Source organism: Dermacentor albipictus, chromosome 2 (assembly GCF_038994185.2).
Source record: "Dermacentor albipictus isolate Rhodes 1998 colony chromosome 2, USDA_Dalb.pri_finalv2, whole genome shotgun sequence".
NCBI lineage: Eukaryota > Metazoa > Arthropoda > Arachnida > Ixodida > Ixodidae > Dermacentor > Dermacentor albipictus.
This window is the reverse complement of record NC_091822.1, coordinates 90,251,488-90,272,692: the sequence shown is the minus strand read 5'-3', so window position 1 is coordinate 90,272,692 and position 21,205 is coordinate 90,251,488. Positions and strand designations below refer to the sequence as shown.

At 45.6% G+C, this 21,205-nt stretch overlaps 1 pseudogene; it reads left to right on the top strand.

Moving 5' to 3' along the window:
* The first annotated feature begins 16,983 nt into the window (after positions 1-16,983).
* On the top strand, positions 16,984-18,272 carry LOC139046736 (uncharacterized; annotated as a pseudogene).
* Positions 18,273-21,205: the final 2,933 nt, after the last annotated feature.

Below are 21,205 nucleotides of genomic sequence, written 5' to 3'. Positions count from 1 at the left end.
GTACTAAAATATGTAATTTTATATTTAGGTACACCGTCGTTCCTAAATGTGTTGTTTCTTTATCCGGATAGTAATTCTCTGGATATATTTGGCGAATTTTCGCCTTCGTCACCGCCATCAGTGTAGCCGTGAGGCATCACATATGATTAGATATTGTATGCCATAAGCTAATCCATGTCCTATATGCAGGTTTTATCACTGCACTATTCAATCACTAAAGTTACTCGAAGCAGGTCTTACGCGCGTGACTAAATTATTCCTCAGAGTTTTCAGAATAGCAGCACGGAAACAAATTTAATCAAAAATAACATTCACAGTGCATGCTTTTCATCCTACACAAAAGAATAAAAGTGAGAACAATATTATTCCTCAAACCAACCTGGAAGTAAAAGAATTTTACTGGCTCGGCTCCTCGCAGGGAGCTTCCCGGGCAGCTGCATGGGCGCGTGCACTGGCGGGCGCTGAGCTGGAAAGTTCGAAGATAGCAGCAAATAGGCGAGCTTCGAGGACTGCGCGAGTGAAGACCATTCGGGTCTTCGAAAGAATTCACGTTGAATTATGGCGTCCGTAAGGCAACGATGGAAACGGCAGGCTTCTCGATCCGGGACTACACGCGGGACATGACTGAGGGCTCTGGTGTCGTAGAGAGGGTGGCGACCGAAGGAGATGTCGCATTGTGAACTCGATCGAAGAGCCGTGCGAGGCGCTCGAGGTTCAAGTCGCCTGCAGTGGCAATGACAGGGTGGTTGGACTGCGATAAGATGAGCACCGCCAACCATCAACTGAAACAAATTGAGTGGTGCGTACATTACCACACATTGCAATGCCTGCGCGTGTCAGCCATACTTCACGCGCGTTGCCTTGGAGGGTTGAAGCGGTGAAGAAATTGCTCCTGATATCTTGGAGGTATGCTACATTAAAAGTAAAGGTGCAGCTTGTGCGAGTAAAACCTCGGTCATGTTGTATGACACTGAGATGCACTTGCTCGAAGAAAAGATGTAATGACACAGGTAATCCCCTTCAATGTCACATAATATCGCCTGCGTTGCGCGTGCGCGCGAATTGCACCATGCCTCATCTTCTATTTCAAAAATCAGTCGGTACTTGGCGCTCTATGTGTTCATGTGTGTTATACCTTTTCTGCCTGTCTTTTTAGCGCCCTAAAATCACGTTTTCCAAAACGTAATCCTTGTTGTGTGCCAAAGCCAACTAACTCTTTCGGAAGTTCGGTGCTTGCGTCAAGTTCCACTCTCTGGAATTCTTCCCATCGCGCCAGCTACCACATTTTACGACGTGTTACACTGTACCATCTCCGGGATAGGCTAACATTTCTCCGTCCTGTCGTCATAGCAACTAACACTATGTCGAAGCTGTCGGGCGGTGTACCTGCCTTCATCATTTGCCCAGTTCGGACAGGTTTAAGCATCTTCAGGGGCCCTATAACGTAAAACTATTCCAATGTGTTTTTATTCCAATCTCCTGACGTCAAATTTGCGTAACTGCCAACTCAAGCATCGGGCGGTCACCAACCGGGTTCTCTGAACAGACCAATCTAACGCTCTCCTCGTTCATAGGAGGTTACTTTTGTTTGTTTGAAAAACGAATAACGTTGCCTGCACTGAGCGGCTTGTCCTATCTAATTGGCTCACAAGAGGCGAGGAGCGCGCTCAAGTGGAGAGAGATTCAATAGGGCCGAGCCACTGCACTGAAAATCGATAACCGGATGAAGAGGGTGGTGCCGGCGTCTGCGATTGGGCCGCTTTCCCTTACCTAGCTTGCGGTGGCTCGCCGACAATCGCGGCGGCATGCAACGGAAGCTTAAGAATGACGCTAAAACGAATCCTAAGCAAAGGAGAGTTGGCAGAACGAGGTGGTAAACAGGCCGAAAGTGCTCGAAAATGTTACACGGCCACGTAGAAAGTTTTATTACACGCAAATAAACCCATGCTCTTCGACAGGTGCGAGTAGCCAGTGCCTGAGTGATCGGCGGCAACCATCTTCTATTCCTTTCGGAGAGGGGCAGCCTGCGGCTATTCAGAAGAAAATTCAGTTTTGTTCGGCATATTAATGCACCTTCATCGCTTACGCGTCACTTTGACGTGGTGAGTTTTTGCAGTTTTGTGACGTCGCGTGTGAGGCAGGTGAAGTGGGCGCAGCCCGGAAACTTTTGACCAATGGCCGAGGGCTAATGGCGAAGAGGTGTCGAATCAGAAATAACTATTTTTCTTTTGTTCGGTCAAATCATGCTTATTGCGTGTGCACACGTTATATCAGATGGGAAGCTATCGTGGTTTTCGTGACGTTGCGTGACAGACAGGTGAAAGGGCGGTGGTCCAAAATGTTTTTGACCAATCGCGGAAGGCTGATTGCAAAATTGGAATAGAAAAGCTTGGAATAGTTTTACGTTATAGCGCCCCAGCGGAGTACAAATTGCGTCATCGCTTTCACATAGATCAGACCACACAGACGAAGATACATTGAACGGTACAACCCTTAATAGCACATGACGTCACATTCAGTATTTATCTCGATTTATGCCTATTCAGTACCTCTAAAACGCAGTGAAATATACACGATCACCGGCTCGCATATTTTGCAATGTATTTGTGCGAAGAATTAATGTCCCAGCGATAACATGCACCCAGTATTACACCGAGCTCTCTGCCTCCTATTACTTTGCGTGGCTTTCCACGGTGCTATCCTTCCTTTCTTACGTCCCTAACTGTTCGGGCCAAAAAAGCACACAGTGCGGAGGTCAAGTTGGGAAAGTAACATGTCGTGAACCATTCCAGCTTATAAAATATTGAGTAGGCGGGTGATGTGCTGCTGCTGTTCTTGCCCTTTGAAGCGTTATACGCTGGCGGAGCATTTTTTCATTGGGATTAAAACCACTAAGGGGATGCTCAGCCGAAGAGTGACAATTGTATATTATTACCAAAGTAACCCACCACTGTTCAACTAGCAGTGGTGCGTAGCAAATTAGATAAGAGCACGCTGTTTGAACGGAGCTATATCGGCACGTTGTTGCACATGCGGGATCAGAGCTAATCTAAATAGAAAGCACTATGCCATGCCTTGGAGAACCGTGTGTGCCAGTCTACTCCTACATTCATGACCATCACTTCATTAAAACTGTACTTGTTTTATGCAGACTTGTATTATATAATAAACATGTGCTGGTGCTGCTGTGGACCTGCGATGTGCCCTTACTCGTTTTTATAGTGCTGCCACCAGTCCCTGAATTAAGTGGTGCTGTGTGTGGTAAAAAAAACTTTAAAGATTTAATTATAGCTGCAGATCTTAGCCAGGTCGCAAAACTAATATTATTTATAGCATGCCCGCGGACGCATGCCACGACACACGCAGTAACATGCCGTAAATTGCAGTTCAATAACACAGACAAGGTACTGAAACGTCCGCTGAAGTAAAGAGAACTATGTATCAAATTTTGTTTCAGTGATGCACTGAATGCGAACAAACGCGAGGCAGTTTCCAGCTTTTCGCTACATTTTTTGTAACAAAAGTAAATGCTGTTAAATAATACAAGCATAGAGACTCAGCATGTTTAACAGCCGCTAGTATGACAGTGATGCTTACTGTAGTAAAGGTTTATGCATTTAAAAGGACCGAAATATGCCCCGAACATCCGCAGGGGACCAACCATATTTGCTAGCGCGTGCACACAAGCAGGTTCACGCTGGTCACAACCGTGAAAATGCGTGCATATTTCTGCGGCAAACTAGTTATTCAAAGAAAGAAAGCTCACTATACCTCGCTAAAGGCAACGCCATCCCTGGGCCGCTTCGTGTGACGCAGCTCGGGGCGCTAATAACAAGTTTCCGTGCCCTCTGTGATTTGTGCCACAAAGTAGCTGGTTCGCCAGAACGCAAGATGGAACGCCTTTCCAAGCGAGTCTACGTGGCTGCTTATGATACTCGGTGACCTATACATTCATGCAGAACCCAACAATATCGGGAACTGGCCTCGAACGCTCGGAATAGAAATCGTGCCGTCGGCCTTATACGATAGTCGTCACCGTCGTCATCGCGCTGCCGCTGCCCTTACACACAAGCTCGAGTCACGCGCACAGCTCTTTCTCATTCGCTAGCACCTAATTCACCTGGTAGCGCTTTAAGGAACGCCAAGCAGTGCTGGATAGCAAACTACCAGCAATCTGCTTCATGTAATATAAATTCTCGCTAATCGATGGAACTGCAAAATGTTTTAATATGGTGAAGTTTAATTCGGAGAAGGTTACCATTAATACTAAAAAATAGTGATTGGTTTACCGGGGCGCGCACCTGCCTGCTTGGCTGCGTGAAATGAAGACGAGCTTCTTGTATCAAGTGGCCCGCTCATTCTACGACTAACAGCCAATAAGAAAGCGAGCAGTCTCATTTATGCAGCAGTGCTCGATCACAAACAGCCTAAGTCCGTTTAGAATTACCGTGAGTCCTAATTACGATACAACAGTGTTGCCACAGAAATGTGCGAGACGTCTGAGGGGCACTGTTATGTCCCGTGTTCGAAATTCATATCTGGCTTTTCATACGTTCATGCACAAAACGCTACGTGACGGAATCCTAATGTCTTACTTCGAAAATAAAGGCAACAGACAAGAGAGAATAAAGTGAATGGCTCTTTTTGCAGTGACGCTGTATATGGGTAGCCGATTCGTGCATCCGTCTGTCGCCTGTACGCCAAAAATCACTCCGGTGCACTGACAGGTGCATGCGCGAAAAAAAGAGACAAAGAGGAGTGCGATTGGCTACGTGAGTAGTGACGTCGTTGCTCTCTATCGAATCCTAGCGCGCGCTCCGAAATGTGTATGCCACGCGCCATACGTACCGCTAAGGAGCAGGCAGCTTTTATGCATTACATATTGCAATCACTCAGTTCAGCCCTTGGGCGCGGCCGGGCAGCCACCATTGACTTTTAGCGCAACCACGTGATGTGACGTCACGACAGCCGCAGGAAAAGCTGGGCCCCAACTCGCGCAATATACAAGGCATTCTTGGCTTAACCAAGCTAAGCCTGACAAGTTTTTTTATCAGCAACGCCGCGAGCAGGACCGAGAACGATCGCAAGCAGCAACGGGGTTCCGTGAATTCGGCAGCTTATGAAGCGGCCATTTAATGATTCATCGGCATTAACGCAGTGTTGAACACCGGGGTCGCACGTTTAAGCTCTGCAGTTAAGCATCTGTACGTAGTGCATGGGCAGTGATATTCATTTATCTGAGAATGTTCGTTTTCAAGCCGTTTTGCTCAGTTCATTTAGTACAATCCAGAAGTATATTTTGAAAATTTATGCGTAGTCCTATGGAGCAAAAGGAAAATATAGGAACAAGAAATCCCTACATTATACAAAACGCAACGGGATGCAACCTATAAAATGAGTGTCAGATACATTGGCTTCATAATACCGACATATTCTAAAGCAAAAAATAACAAAAAATTCACCCGAAACGGCTCCTATTGTTATGTTCAAATGGGTAGCGAGAGAAGATACATGATGTTTTTTTTAATTCTACGCGGCCATATTATCATTCATCATAATAAAACTATTGGATCATTGTTAAAAAAATTCAAAATCGGGTAGATCACTGTAGTTTATAAGCTAGTGGCTCCTAAATATTCCAGCTTGAAGTGAAACTTCCATGCCTGCAACAGTACAATATTATCGAAACAATTATGAACATATAGCAGGCTGCTGCATTCTATTATGTAAGAAGTTGAGTACTACCACGTGGTCACAGAATAAACAAAATCAATTTAAACTTAAACGCATGAAGTCTTGAATATCTACGTGTTTTTTATATTATGTCTAAAGTGTAAACTTCATCAAAATGTGGAGCAGCTAAGCTGGGAATTAGACATTCCTAGCTGCGACGTATAACAACTGTGGTGTAACTACCGCGGTGTATAACAACATGTTATTAAATCTTATCTCACGATTGAAAATTGAATAATAAACACCGGACGATTGTACAGGCTGGTTTTGCGGGCACCTATCGTCCGAATCATATTTAGCGACACCACAACTTCAAGTCTGCTACTCCGAGTAGCACGAAAACAATAATTAGATGACACAACACAATCGCGATATTGACGCCATTCACGCCACGGTCGAGCTATCGGAGCTTTCACAAGGAGTGCATCTTGGGCAAAAAATAATCCTGAATGGCGAGAAAACTGCGATGACATACCTTGCGATCTCGTTGCTTACGGATGCCTGTGTCATCTCGGCGGATTGGTCATTTCTACGCGCCTCTACGGCCATGTTTATTTGGGAAGTAACAGGCTCGGACTTTCCTCCCATTTCTGTAGCTGCTACGACAGTTAGGCCAGCAGCAGAGGTATATCATGTATAGCTGGCAGTTTCGCGTCATAAACTTCATTTCTAGAACAGCAAGCAAATCATAAGACACAGAAACATTGTGCGCCAGCAGCGCATGCGAACTCACAGTGCGCAAAAGCACGCGCCCGGGCCCTGTCTCCACCTTCGTAACCGGCGTGGCAACGCGTATTGGCCCAAACCTGCGCTATACAGGCGCGGCTAGTCCAGGCCTTACCAAGTACGACCTGTTGATCAGGTCAGAGGCGGAAAGTGCATAGGCCTTGAAAATTTCTAGAAGACGCTGGGCCAGTCCACAGCGCCCAATCGGTTGACTACCTATACTAGATTGTCTCCAGCGTCTATCGCATAAACTTATAAGTTCGCTCGTTCGCAATACCTAAACGAACGCTGCCGTAACTGCCAACTAATAATAATTGAACACCGTGAGTTTTGCAATAAGGCGAGTGTTGCAAATAAGACATAAAAAAGAAAACATCGCGAAGAGGCAACAATCCAACTCTTAAATGTGTCTATTTACACCAGTAACCATTTAGGTCCTACACGGTAAAGCCCGTCGTCAGGCAATTAGGCCTTTTTCGTCATTAGCCGGCTGATATTTGTCAAAAAATTTTGGCCTGCGCCCACTTCACCTGTCTGACCCGGCGGGCGGGGGCGCGGGGGGGCGTCGCAAAGCCGTGAAAACTCACGCCGTCAAAGTGACTTGTATACGTTAAAGATAAAATAATATGCCGAAAGAAACATATTTTTTGTCTTAATTACCGGAGACACCCCGTTCCGAAAGAAATAGAAGATGCCTTCCCGGCGCTGACTTTGGCACTGGTTGCTTGGAGCTGCCGGACGGGATGTATTTATTTGCGTGTAATAAAACTTTGTCCGTGGCAGTATAACATTATCGAGCCTTTTCGGTGCGTGTGCAACATAGCTTTGCCAACTTTTCTTTGCTGAGGATCCGTTTTAGCACCAGTTATCTCTTCCATCTTCGACCAGCCACCGCAAGCTCAGTAAGGGATAGCTGACCAATTGCAGGCACCGGCACCACCCTCATCATCTGGTTATCTACTTTCACTGCACCCGCAGGGGCGTCTGCGTAAGCAGGCGTTTGGTATGTTGCGACACCACGTACCCGAGCACACGAGGGTTGGACCCTCCCGCGTGTAGCCATGCGCGCCATAGCCGTGTCTGTCCTGGAGGTTGAGCCGGTGCTGGGTGTTTGGACCTTGAAGGACCCCCGGCGGGGGCAACACACCGCTTTGGCCTCGGCTTCACATAGACGGCACCTGCAGGCTGACCCACTAGGAAGAAATCGGCAGTCACCTTTTCCTGTCCTTGTCTTCAAACTTCGGCTTTCTCTCTCACTTTCAATCTTTCCTGTCTTCTTTTCGCTTCTTATTACTTCCAGATTTCCAGGTGGCGAGGGTTAACCTGGTGTAGTTATCCAACCTTGGGTATCGTATATTAGGTTATAGCGGCGATGCACGGCTGGCGTCTGCAGGTATTTTCCCGACCTTGTAGCGTCCCCTTGTTGGGATCCGTGGTGGGTGGGCACCATCGCCGCCGAATTTTCCAATTTTTTATGGCTGAAGCTTTTCCCCTATTACCTTATCGCTCCCTGAAGAGGGGGCGCACCGATGAACCTTTCAGCTTTTTTATGCAACCAAAAGAGTCCTTTCCGAAATACCACGTCGTTCACAGTCAACACGAAACTAAGACAGTCCGAATGTTATCACCTTTTCTTGTAGCGAAATCCCTCACTGAAGCAATAGGCCCAGGGTATAAAGTAACAAAGATGGGAAGCGGTGATCTTCTTCTCGAAGTTCGCGACAAGCCACAGTACGACAGACTCTCAAAACTTGTAGCGTTTTGGGACATTCCCGTCTCAGTAGGCCCACACAGGACAATGAATACAGTGCGCGGGGTCATCTAGGAAGATGACCTTCTGGAACTCAGTGAAAGTGAATTACAAGAAGGTAATTCTGTACCTAGACGGTACAGAACGTTGACAAGGTGCAAAGGATTAAAACAAGACGAGATGACAAAGAAATACCAACTAAGCACATTATCATAACTTTTGGAACCAGCATTCTTCCTCAATCAATCGAGACCGGTTACTGCAAGCTACGTGTCGGGCCATACATTCGAAACCCACGTCGATGTTATAAGTCTCAACGTTTTGGGCACGGGTCCCAAACCTGCAGAGGGCATGCTACTTGTGCCAAGTGTAGCTCCATTGAACACTCTTCTGACGTTTGCAGTTCAGCAACCCATTGTGCAAACTGTGAAGGAGACCACCCTCCTTACTCGCGATCCTGCCCTTCGTGGAAAAAAGAAAAACAAATAATAGAACTAAAGGTAAAACTAAACATGACTTTCCCAGAGGCACGCAAGCGTTTCCATTTCAACAATCAGGCCAGTCCTTCTTACACCGATGTGGCACGCCTGGGGGCAGCACCGCATCCTTCGGCTGCCACCCAAGTCACTCGGAGAGTGACGGCGGTGACGCCATCCGCCCCCCTGACTGGAACAGCCAAAGCTGTTCCGTCTCCCGCAAATGAGGGCCAGCAAGCCTCCGCGCCGGTTGTACCCAGGGCGACTGCTCGTACAGATCGGCCCACCACTCTCGCGAAAGTGCCTGCTCCGCAGGCAGTATCCACCGCCTCAGACGAGGTGATGGATACAAGCACAAATCCGGCGTCTCAGACGCCCAAGGAACGGCGCAACCCCCTCGAGCGCGCCGGGAGGAAAGAGAGAGCTCGTATCAAGGGGCCTGAAAAGGTCTCGTGAGCTTATATAATCTATATTTCTTAGACACACAGCACAAAACACATACATTATAGATACGCAGATAATACAATGGAACGTCAGGGGGCTTACTACACAACCTAGAAGACCTTAAGGAACTCTTAAATAAGTATAATCCAAAGATGCTCTATGTCCAAGAAACACATCTTAATCCTTCACACACTAACTTTATCCGGCAGTATGCCATATACCGAACAGACCGCAACGACGCTCTTGCCTCGTCTGGCGGTGTGGTAATAATTGTAGATAAAGGTGTTGCTTGCCGACAATTACAACTTAGAACACCCCTAGCGGCAGTTGCAGTTCATGCGATAGTGTTTAATAAACTAGTAACGATTTCCTCAGTATACATCCCTCCGAGCTGCCATCTTTCAAAAACAGAATTCCAAAGCTTAATAATGAACTGGTCGAACCTTATGTAGTCGTCGGAGATTTCAATGCACACAACACCCTTTGGGGAGGTTGTCGTTGTGATGCCAGGGGACGCCTAGTAGAAAGCCTCCTCTTCACTACAGGTGCATGTTTGCTAAATAATAAAGAGCCTACATTCTACAGTGTCGCAAACAAAACATTTTCATCGATCGATTTGAGCATTGCATCTGGTACACTCGTTCCGTATCTAGAGTGGAACGTGCTTAAAAACCCACATGGGAGCGACCATTTTCCAATTATCATAAAATCAACAAAACATGATCAATGCTCCTCATGCGTCCCCCACTGGATAGTCGAGTCAGCCGACTGGAAACATTATCAAGAACTTACCCGCATTACCTGGGAAGACATCTCTGCACTTTCTATTGATGACGCCATGGCATATCTGACAGCATTTATATTTGATGCGGCGTCACTGTGTATCCCTGAATCAAATGGATCATCCACTAGGCGACGTGTTCCCTGGTGGAATGCGGAGTGCAAAGAAGCGCGTAAAAATCAAAATAAGGCTTGGAGTCACCTTCGCGAATCTCCAACTGCCGAGAATCTTAATGATTTCAAGAAAATAAAGTCACTAGGTAGAAGAACACACCGCCGGGCCAAACGGGAAAGTTGGCAAAAATACATCAGTAGCATCAGTTCATATACAGACGAACGGAAAGCCTGCAATAGGGTCAACAAAATAAAAGACCGTAAACTCACCCTCTACCTTTAGTAAACACACAAGGAGATACTATTGAGGACCAAGCTGATTCGCTAGGGGCACATTTCCAGTACATCTCGAGCTCATCCCATTACTCAGATACATTTCTAAGATATCAGCGACAAGCGGAACGCCAGCCTCTGAACCGGAAAGGAAATAAAAATGAACCTTACAACCGGCCATTTAACATGGTGGAATTTCAGGCTGCATTCAACTGTTGCAATAAATCAGCTCCTGGAGGCGATCGAATAGTTTATGAGATGATAGAACACCTACACGCCGAAACACGCAAAACACTACTATCAGTCTTAATTCCATATTCTCTGCCAGTTACATTCCATCTGCCTGGAAGCAAGCAGTCGTCATTCCTATTCTCAAAGAGGGCAAGGATCCAACTTCGGTCTGCAGCTACAGGCCTATAGCCCTGACAAGCTGCCTATGCAAACTCTTTGAGAAAATGGTAAACAGACGCCTAATTCATTATCTTGAGAGCAACAAAATACTAGACCCCTTGCAGTGTCGTTTTTTTGGAGGGTAGATGTACGACAGATCACCTTGTCCGCATGGAGGCGAATATCCCAGATGCCTTCACGCACAAGCCGTTTTTATTAGCCGTATTTTTGGATATGGAAAAGGCATACGACACAACCTGGCGTTTTGGAATTCTTCGTGATCTGGCTTGTATGGGTGTCAGAGGCAATCTCTTGAACCTGCTTCAAAGCTACTTCTCTAATCGTACGTTCCGTGTGAGGGTTGGTAAAGTACTATCTCGTCAATTTACGCAGGAAACAGGCGTGCCACAATGTGGTGTACTGAGCTGCACGCTCTTCATCGTAAAAATGAATTCCCTATATAGCGTCATACCACGAACAATGTTTTATTCAGTGTATGTGGATGACGTACAGATAGGATTTAAATCATGCAATACTTCTATCTGTAAGCGACATATACAGCTTGGCCTAAACAAAATATCTAAGTGGGCTGACGAGAATGGATTGAAGTTAAACCCCCAAAAAAGCACATGCGTTCTATTATGTAAGAAGAGAAGTATATTACATCACCCTGTTGTCCATCTTAATGGACAACCGCTATCTGTCAGCCACGAACATAAATATTTAGGAATCATATTAGACTCTAAACTAACATTTGTCCCTCACCTTAAGTATCTGAGAGCGAGATGTCTGAAGACAATGAACTTACTAAAGCTCTTGTCCCGCACATCTTGGGGAAGTGACAAGAGATGCCTTTTGAACCTCTACAAAAGCCTTATACCGTCCCGCCTCGACTATGGAGCAATAGTATACAGCTCTGCTGCGCCTAGTGCTTTAAAGATGCTAGATCCCATTCACCACATGGGTATATGCCTGGCTACAGGCGCTTTTAGGACAAATCCCGTAGAAAGCCTGTATGTGGAGTGTAATGACTGCTCATTACATCTCCAAAGGACATATTTAACCTTTTCCTATTCCCTCAAGGTTAAATCAAACGTTCAGCATCCATGTCACTCATCTGTTCATGAAGGTTCTACAGCCAGATTATTTCGTAAGCGCCCAGCTATTAGACCTCCGTTGAGCCTTCGTTTGACAACACTGGCAGAAGAAACAGGTGTCGTACTCCCAGAGAATGTCCTAATGGCACCCATTCGCCTGCTCCCACCATGGGAATGGCAGACCATTGATTGCGACGTCTCTTTCGTAGAAATATCTAAGCGGGCACGAGAAGCACGTATACAATTCCATTTTCGTGAACTTCAGGAGAAGTACTCCTGTGTAGAATATTATACAGACGCTTCCAAGTCCTCTAAAGGTGTTTCCTACGCAGCTCTGGGACCTTCATTTTCAGTATCCGGAGCACTAAATCCACACACAAGTATATTTACAGCTGAAGCCTACGCTATACTCTCGGCTGTTCAAAACATAAGGCTCACAAAACTTGCTAAGGCTATTGTATTTACCGACTCATTAAGTGCAGTCAGAGCCCTACTTAGACCTAGAAAATATAAAAACTCAGTTTTTAGTGAGCTGTACAGTCTGTTGTGCTCCCTATATATGTGCAATCAAGTGATTGTGGTATGCAGTGTACCTGGTCACAAAGGTATAAAAGGCAACGAAGCTGCTAACGAAAGCGCTGGGTCAGTAACTTTTAGCGATGCAGATTCAAACATCCCCATCCCTGCCACAGACCTAAAGCCTTTTCTACGCAGTAAATTGCGTAATCATTGGCAAGGCGAATGGGATAAACAAGCAATGAATGAGCTTCACATAATAAAACCAAAACTTAAATTACAAAACAATAAATTAAGTGCAGGCCACACATACGGCACCCACTCTCATCTCTTGACTGGGGCCGATCCTCCAACTTGTGTTAAGTGCGGCAATAATCTCACTGTCCTCCATGCTCTTATTTAGTGCCCTGCAATAGAAACAGAGAAGAAAAAGTATTTCCCTGCTGCATATCGCGAGAATTTACCTCTTCACCCTGCATTTTTTCTTAGCGATGAACCTCTTTTTAATCTGCAAATAGTCTTAGAGTTTTTAGCCGAAACGGACGCCCTGAAAGTCATCTGGCCAGGCAACTTTTAAGCACATGACTAACAGCCCTGCATTCAAGGGCTCTCTTGAAACTCTGGTGTCAGTGTTATGGTTTTAATGCACCATCTTTTAACGAAAGCCCATTGCCATAGCCGACATCACATCCTAATCACCGTCATTATTTTACCACCTATATATTCCACTCACAGCGTAAGTTTTTTAGGCCCTTTTACGGCCATATCACATCTACCATGATGAGTTCATTGTGGATGTCATCCACAATACATCGCCAACATTACCACATGTCATGGCGCTCTTTGGTCGAACCTGGCGCAAACCTGGCCCTTGCGCCATAAAACACCACACATCATCATCATCTACTTTCACTGCGCTGGCTTGGTCCCATCAAAACCTTGTCCACTCGAGTGTGCCCCTCACTTCTTGTCACTCAATTATATATGGAAAACCGCTCAGTGTAGACAATAATCTTCCCTTGGAAAGCAAACAAAAGGAACCTCTAGTAACATTGGAGAAAGTTTGGTTGGTATTTACAATAAATCTTGCGGCTCACCACACGATACTTGCGTCGCTGGTCAAGTAGATTAGACGATAGGAGGTTCGAAAAGAAACAAATTGGAAAAGTTTTACGTTATAGGGGCGTATATGTGCGAACTAATTCCTACGAACCTATGAACGTGTACAGCCTAATTCCTATGTACGAAGAAAATTCTGATTTATTATATACATTTCTTTGGTAAGCCACTACGTGCACCCGGCATGAACAGTATCGAGCATTACGTCTGTTCTTTATCAACCTCTACCTGGTCACACAAAACGCAGCTCATACAGAGAATGATAACGCGACGAATAGTTCTATAATTACAACTGTGGTCCAGTACTTCCACTCAGTTCTGTTCGGAACGTTAGATTGGTGTCCTGTATAACACTTGGCAAATTTGCCCGAGGCGCGAAGCATTTGAGGGGTAGCGATCTTTAGTGTAGTGCGTCAGCTCCTCCTCTTAACTGTACGCGTGGGGACATAGCATGGAAGAAAACCGCTGCTAGGCAAGAGTAACAGCATCTTGGTAGGTTCCGAGAATAACATAGTGGTGGTATGATGAGGAGTTCTGCAGTGGCGATGGAAGGGTCTGAATTCAATGGTGCACAAGGTAATACCGACGGGAAACAGTCAGCGTTCGTTACTACTAAATTATGTAACAGATGTCACAGTAACAGTTGTCAGCATTTGATTCAACTAGACGCTCACACAAGGGGGTGCTCTAGCCCTTTTATTTGTGTACTTTCTGTATGCCGTGCGACATTGTAGAAGGCGTATTTTTCCGCTGTTGGGATCGAAACTTCTTTTCTCCCGGTATGCACTGTACACTGTATGTGACGTTCGTGACAAATGTCCAACATAGCATAGAATTAGGTTTGTGCTTGTGGTAAGCTAATGGCACAAGCTTAGTAGGCGAAGGAGGCTCAAGCGAATTTCTAGGCACGGGTGCGGAAAAAGTACACTGACGGTGTGAATAATCTTGCCTGATATTTCCGGTAAAAAAAAGGATAATGGAAGTGGGATATTTGGTAGTCTGGTATGGCAAAGGGCTCCAAAGGATCTTAACGTGAGTCTGTCAGTCTTCCGGTTCAGGCTGTTTGATGCCGCTAGCCACTTCAGCAACGGAAACCAGGCGACTCTACATGTTTTGCAGCAAGTGGGAGTTGAATCTTTCATATTCACCCTGAAACCTTGTCTCATGAACGGTCCCTGTCGTGTCCAGAGGGCATTCTCGTCCTTCCTTTGATAGCTCAAAAGAAGTGAGGGGAAAAAAAGGGTGAGCCTTCCTAAATGTTTGATGAATTTTAGTACTCCAGAAGTTTGCTTTCTTGTATGGAGAGCTTCTTTTTTCACCTTCAGTCTTATCAGGATGCAATCTTATGCCGACTTGGGCAAGGTACGCTTGGTGAAAAGCTTCTCGAGATATTGTGTGCTCATGTGTTATGTATCAAAGCACGCACTGAACTTTATAGAAATGCACTAATAATTGTTTGTGTTGTTGCCTTTTACCTCAATATTCATGCTAGCGAAAGCCAATGTTTGTACAGGTTTTCATTTTTTGCGATAATTGCTTATGAATTCATTCTTGTTGCATCTCATTGCGTAGGCCATAGGCTGACCTGCATAAATCTGTAAACAATATGGGGCACATTACTTGATTTGCGAGCTATCGTTGTTTATGTGATAGGCGAATTTCGCACTCTTCAAAGTAAAACATAGCATATGAAAATTGCAAATGATTTACTGGTGCTCCACAACTGCTGATGACATCAAACTAATGTGCTTAACGATTAAGGGTGGTAAACAGAATTTTATTTCATTGGATAAGCATTTTTCTTTCTAGAGTGATGACAATGTGAACCGCATGCTGTGGAAGCTATAGTTCTTTGGAAATTATTTACTGTAAAGGTACTGAATTCTCTTTTCTCTCCGCAATAATGTTGCCATTTCAGACACCTCAAGCGAATGCAGCAGCAGCGACATGGACTGTTCACAATCTCTGAGCGAAACTTCGGCATCAGTGCGCCGGGCTGGAGAACTAGGTGAGCAGGGTTGTATGCATAACTGACATAAATCTTTTGAAAATGGTGACGACTGAAAGCTCATTGGACTGCTTCCTATGATAGCTGCTGTCTCCGGTGAACCTGTTTCCAAGGGGTACGTCCAGAGTCGGCCGTCCCAGTCGCTGCTACTCTTCCAAGAAGGTGATTGTTATTTCATATCTGCTCGAACAGCCTGAGGAGGTATGGCTCAGAAATATGCTACAATTCCTTGTCTGTGCGCTGTGCAGATGCAGATGGTGCCAGCCCTACTGGTTCTACGCTGAACCAAGCTTGTTCCCACGCCAGTGGCTTCATAATGGTTCAGTGTAAGTGTTAATTCCGCCTGTGGTGCTTAGTTATTATTTGTGCATTGTTGGGTTGCTGGCTTCCCTGTCAGAACTGTGCTGTCTATATATTTTGTTCTTTATATTCTGTGGGCGCAGCTGACCACACATATGCAGGACCAAGCACTGAAGCAAGCGCTTCATCTCTGGAACCTGGCACGGCAGGGGTGGCCGCAACACTGTCAGCGAGTGCTGATCTGTCACCAGGAGCTCCGTTCAGCCGTTCGCCTCTTTCTTATGAAGGTTAGCAATTTTACAACACTTTCGCAATATTGCGCACTTTTTGGTGCTACAGGACTACATGCAGCTATGACTAAACCCGACGTAGCAACTCATTGCTCTTCCGTCGACTCTTTACGTTGCAGGATCTTTCACCAGCCCCATCAATGAAAGGCGGCCACTGCAGAAACTTCGAGCCAAGCTCAGGCAGCTGCGTAACCGCAACAAGAGGCTGCAAGGACTGCTGCTTCAGCGCCGTCGCATGAAGACCACTGCCGAATTGATAGATAGTCTGCGTGAGCATTTAACACCAGCTGTTGCTGCTTTTGTTGAAGCTCAGTTAAAGATGCACAATGTCAGCAGGTTTGGCCGTCGATGGTGCAGCCAAAACAAAACCTTTGCTTTAGGTTTATACTTCCACAGCCCAAAAGGTTACAGATATTGCAGGAAACTCCTGAAACTTCCACCTGTTAGGTCACTGCAGCTGTGGCTTGCACGCGTACCATTGAGGGTTGGATTTTATCCTGAAGTTTTTGATTTGATCGAGAAACGGGCAGCGTCTTTTCCACGGCAAGACAGGGCTTGCACCATAATTTTTGATGAAATGCATGTTTCAAAGGAGCTGTCGTACAATCCAGTGTCGGACAGATTTGAAGGCCTTGAAGAGTACAGTGCAGCACAAGGTCCAAATCTTGCAAACAAGGCGCTTGTGTTCATGGCCAAAGGAATATGTACGCCGTGGAAGCAGCCTCTTGGCTACTTCTTTGCAGATAAGGCAGCGCCTGCAACTGTTCTGCATGACCTTCTCTTCAAATGACACAAAATGTTGGTTGGAGCTGGATTGCAGCCTGTGGCTGTGGTTTGTGATCAGGGCAACCAAAATGTTTCTCTGTTTTCGAAACTTGTGACTCCTGAAAAGCCGTACTTAGGTGTGAATGGTGAACCGCTTTTCTTTATTTTTGATCCACCGCATTTGCTCAAGTGCTTGCGCAATATGCTCTTCAAGTATGACTTCAGGGTAGGCAGTGACACAATTAAAAGCTCGTACATACGACAGGCTTATGAGAAGGATCGAGAAATGCAAATTCGGTCCATCCCAAAGTTGAGTGCCCGGGACTTTAACTTTTGCTTCGAAGATGTCTGTGAAACTCGCAGCACAGGTATTCAGCAATCATTGCGCTGCTGCATTGTGCATATTGGTAACATTCCAACAGTTGCCATCAGAGGCTATCCACACAGCCAGATTTGTTGAGAGGATCGATAGACTCTTTGACAGTCTAAATACTTCACAGAAGCGGGGAAAGTCTCCGTATGCATCTGCAATTTGTGCAGGATCTGTGCATGAAGAGTGTTTGGAAGAGTGTATTGCAGTTTTCGAAAACATCGAAGTTCTAGGCTGTGCGCGGCAGCCTCTTTGCATCCGTGGCTTCTGCCAAACTATGAGGGCTGTCCTGCTGTTATGGAACCACCTGGCCTCTCGCTATGGTTTGACATACCTCCTTACCACGCAGGTAAGGAGGTATGTCCTTACCTGAACCAGGACGCACTTGAAAACACCTTTGCTATTGTTAGGTCGAAATCTGGATCGAACAGCAACTCGTCTTGCCGGCAATTTCAAGCAGCATTTAGGCATCTTTTAGTTAGCAACCTTTTCAAACTGTCGGAAAGCAGCAACTGTGCTGAAGACATGTCTAGCCTTCTAGCCACTCTCCCAGTTTGTTTTTCTAAGTCTGCTCCTTCTCTCTGTAAAGCTGCCACATCTTTGCCAGTTGCAGTAGAAGTTTTGCCATATGATTATCAGTCTCCAATACTAGAGAACAACATTGTCTATTTTGCTGGCTGGCTTGCCTACAATTTATGAATGATCACAGGTGTGTTACAGGGCCACATACGTGCGAGGTGAGGCTAGAAAATGCCGCCTTTGCCGATCAGAGCCAAGTTCTCTTGTACTTAAGTGTCAAAAATCCTGGAGAAGGTGACTTTGGGAGCCTGTCAGTTCCTACACCGTCGTTTGTAGCTTTCATCAATGCTTGCGAGCAGGTTTTTGTCGCATCTAGTTCCAATATTGTGGGAAAAGAACAAGTAGGGCATGATCTGTGCATGTTGCTTCATGCCAAGGTAGAAAAATCGCTGACTGTGTGTCGCGATGACGTTTATGATTGTTTGTTTGCCCTGTTCGTCAGGGTGAGGCTGCATTGGCTTGCACGCAGAAAAAATCTTGAACTGCACAGTCAAACTACTAAACGGAAAGCCACAAAGCAAGCGCTGAGGCTAAGCAAATGAAAAGGATGCAATTCCCGAGCTGTTGGCTGAATATTTTGTGAAGTTGCAGGCTATTATGCAGCCTGCGCAACAAATCAGCTTAGTCTGGTTTAACGGTTGCAAAGGGTTTTTTTCTGGTTCACAGCCTGGTTTTATTCTTTTATTTTTTACTTGTGTATTTTGATTTGCTAGGATGTGACGTGGTTGCTCACAGGGGCAATGGTTTAACAATGTAGCATCTTTCATCGTTCATTCCACTATGTCACTCTTTTAGGGTACTTTTATGCCATGTACAGCCTGTTCAAGTGCCACCTATGTACTTGTGCATTATTGTCAGATAAAACGCCATAGCGATAAAGCGAATGCCTCTGAAAGGAGACTTTCTAGGCAATGGATTAACCTAGTTTCCGTGGCGCTGGGATTAATTTTTCCACCTGCTCGCCCCCCCTGCAGTTCCGTGCTGGCAGGTATAATGAAATCAACCATTGTCATCATAACTACCACTCGGCACCACTGGCTACCAGGCCACCTTTTAGCAGGCTAGTTGCATCTCAGAGTTTTTAGTAGGATCTTTGTCAGCGCAACGAAAAGAACAGCGCTGGACTTTTATCTGGCTATATTGTAGCGTACAGTACACTGATTACATGCTTTACTGCCCCGCGAATGTCCTTGCACTTCACTGTACGCTGTACTTCATGTGTACTTTTGTTGACGTAAAATTACTTCAAATTGATCCGGCTAACGACTAGAAGTACTCTGGAGATGGTACGCCGGCTCAATATATGGTATTTGCTCCTACGTTGAGCACGTTTGAGGGTGCTAAAGCTGGCTTTAAAATTGCCTTGCAGATGTAAACGTACCTGCTATATTCTTTCAGCTGAAGAAATTAAATGTGAAGAATAATCCCAGTGTGCTCTATGGTCTGTGTTGATGCGCCTACTTATGTCATGTTATGTTTGCTTCAATTGAAGCTGTCGTAGCATTGTTTTCTATACTTTTCAATTTCCTAACTGACAACGTTCGTGGCACTTCAGGGCTTTTTCCTTTCTGCACTGTGACTATTGAGATGATTAGCCAACTTAAACAATACTGCTTGTGCTGCCTGTGACATGTATTTTTTGTTTGTGTGCCAAGGGCATGCTTTGTGACTGTATTTGTTGGGTTGCTGCAATAAACAATGAATCTGAAACTATGAAAACCATACTTGCCGTACACTCTATTGCGAACTGTGCACTTGAGCCAGTGCTTTGTGCATCATACCTTGCTGTACTCAAAAGCTCTCAAAAGTACTAGCACCAGTATTTGCACTACGAATCATGCATGCTTCGCCAGTGTCTGGAAGTGTTGCTGCCTTTCTATGCTGCCCCTCCTTTACCAGTCACTTTTATTGCGTTCCCAATTGCACAATAACAAGGCCATAACTAGCAGGAACTCGAGCACATTTGACTGGCAAAGGTTGGGGCGCGCTGAAAGGCAGCAACCTTCGAGAGGTACGGGCTCGAAAACGCGGATTCTACAGAAAGACCGCTTTATAATTCGCGCCAAAAGCATACGTATGCGTGACGTCACTCTACGTCACGTTTGCGTAGTTTGCCCCCCAAAATCCAGGGGGCGCTGGAGTGCCCACGAGCCGCCATTTTTTGGACCAATGGGCTTCTATGGAGCCTTCGCTACCAGTACCAGGGGGCGGACACTCCGTATACATGCCATTGGCCGTTTTCGAGCAGACGCTCTTTCGACGCTAGCGCCAAGGTCCCCTTCAGTTACGGCCCTAACCAATGGGCGACGCATTAAGCAAAATGGCGGCGCACATGATTGTTTACGTTGCCATGGCAACAGCAACAGCACCCGCGCGGCGCCTCCTCTCCCAAACGTTTTTCTTTCCTTTTTGTTTTTATTATTCCGACCCGCTCCACTCCCTTTCTCTCTTTCCCCCATGCCGCGCGCGCCGCTCACTTTTTTTTGTATTTACCCGTAAGCGGCGCGTTTTTTCTTCTTTTTTATAGCGCGCTTGTTACCGCGCGCCACGCTCCAGCTCGCAAGCAATGCGCGCGCTACGCGGCGCATTGGCATTGCTTGCGAGCTGGCGCGTGGTGCGCCGTGGGCTATGCATTGGCACGCACGCAGTCTTGCCCATACTTATATTATACCAGCATGTGCCGGGACATAAAAAAAATTCTACTTCCAACACAACAGATGTTTAGTCTCGCTTTATTGACTTCGTTTCCGAAAAGAGATGTTTCTTACAACGTGGTGTGATACACGCTCAAAAAATGAGCAAAAGTGAGAGGTGCATGACATATACAAGAGTACTAAAGACAAAAGTTCACAGATGGTGAAATAACAAAAGAAAGCGTGCAGTGAAAGCGCTAGAAAACGCGAAGGCCATTTCATGTACACACATATAAAAACAAGGTTTTTATATAACGTCCTCAAGACCTAAATGTAGACGAGCTCCTGATATGTGCACTACGATATTGCACAAAATTGGACGACGTGTATGACATAGTCATGACAACTATAAAAAGGGAAAACTCACTAGTAATGGCAAAAACAATGACACGAGAGCCATACCAAAAGAAAGCTTACTTATAGATCTGCACGAAAGTATATGAAATGCTTGACATGTTCATTACTACTTAACAAATTGAAAAAAAAACATAGCAGAAAAAAATAACATCGTACTAAAAACTGAAACACACATTATCACATTATTTCGCACTTGGCCACAACATGAGTAACGGTGGCAAAGGGAACAGAAGATAGTCGGCTTTTGCAGCAGCACATGGAAAACATTCGCAGAAAGGCTTATTCCTCAATCAAAGACCAGGTAAAACAAGCCAAAACGACCCTTCTTTCTACCCGAATGCAATGCTTAGCAGTAAAATTACGTCACTTAAGGCACTAAGTCGTACCTACTGGGCTGTCCCTTGTATAATAAATATGAACTGCAA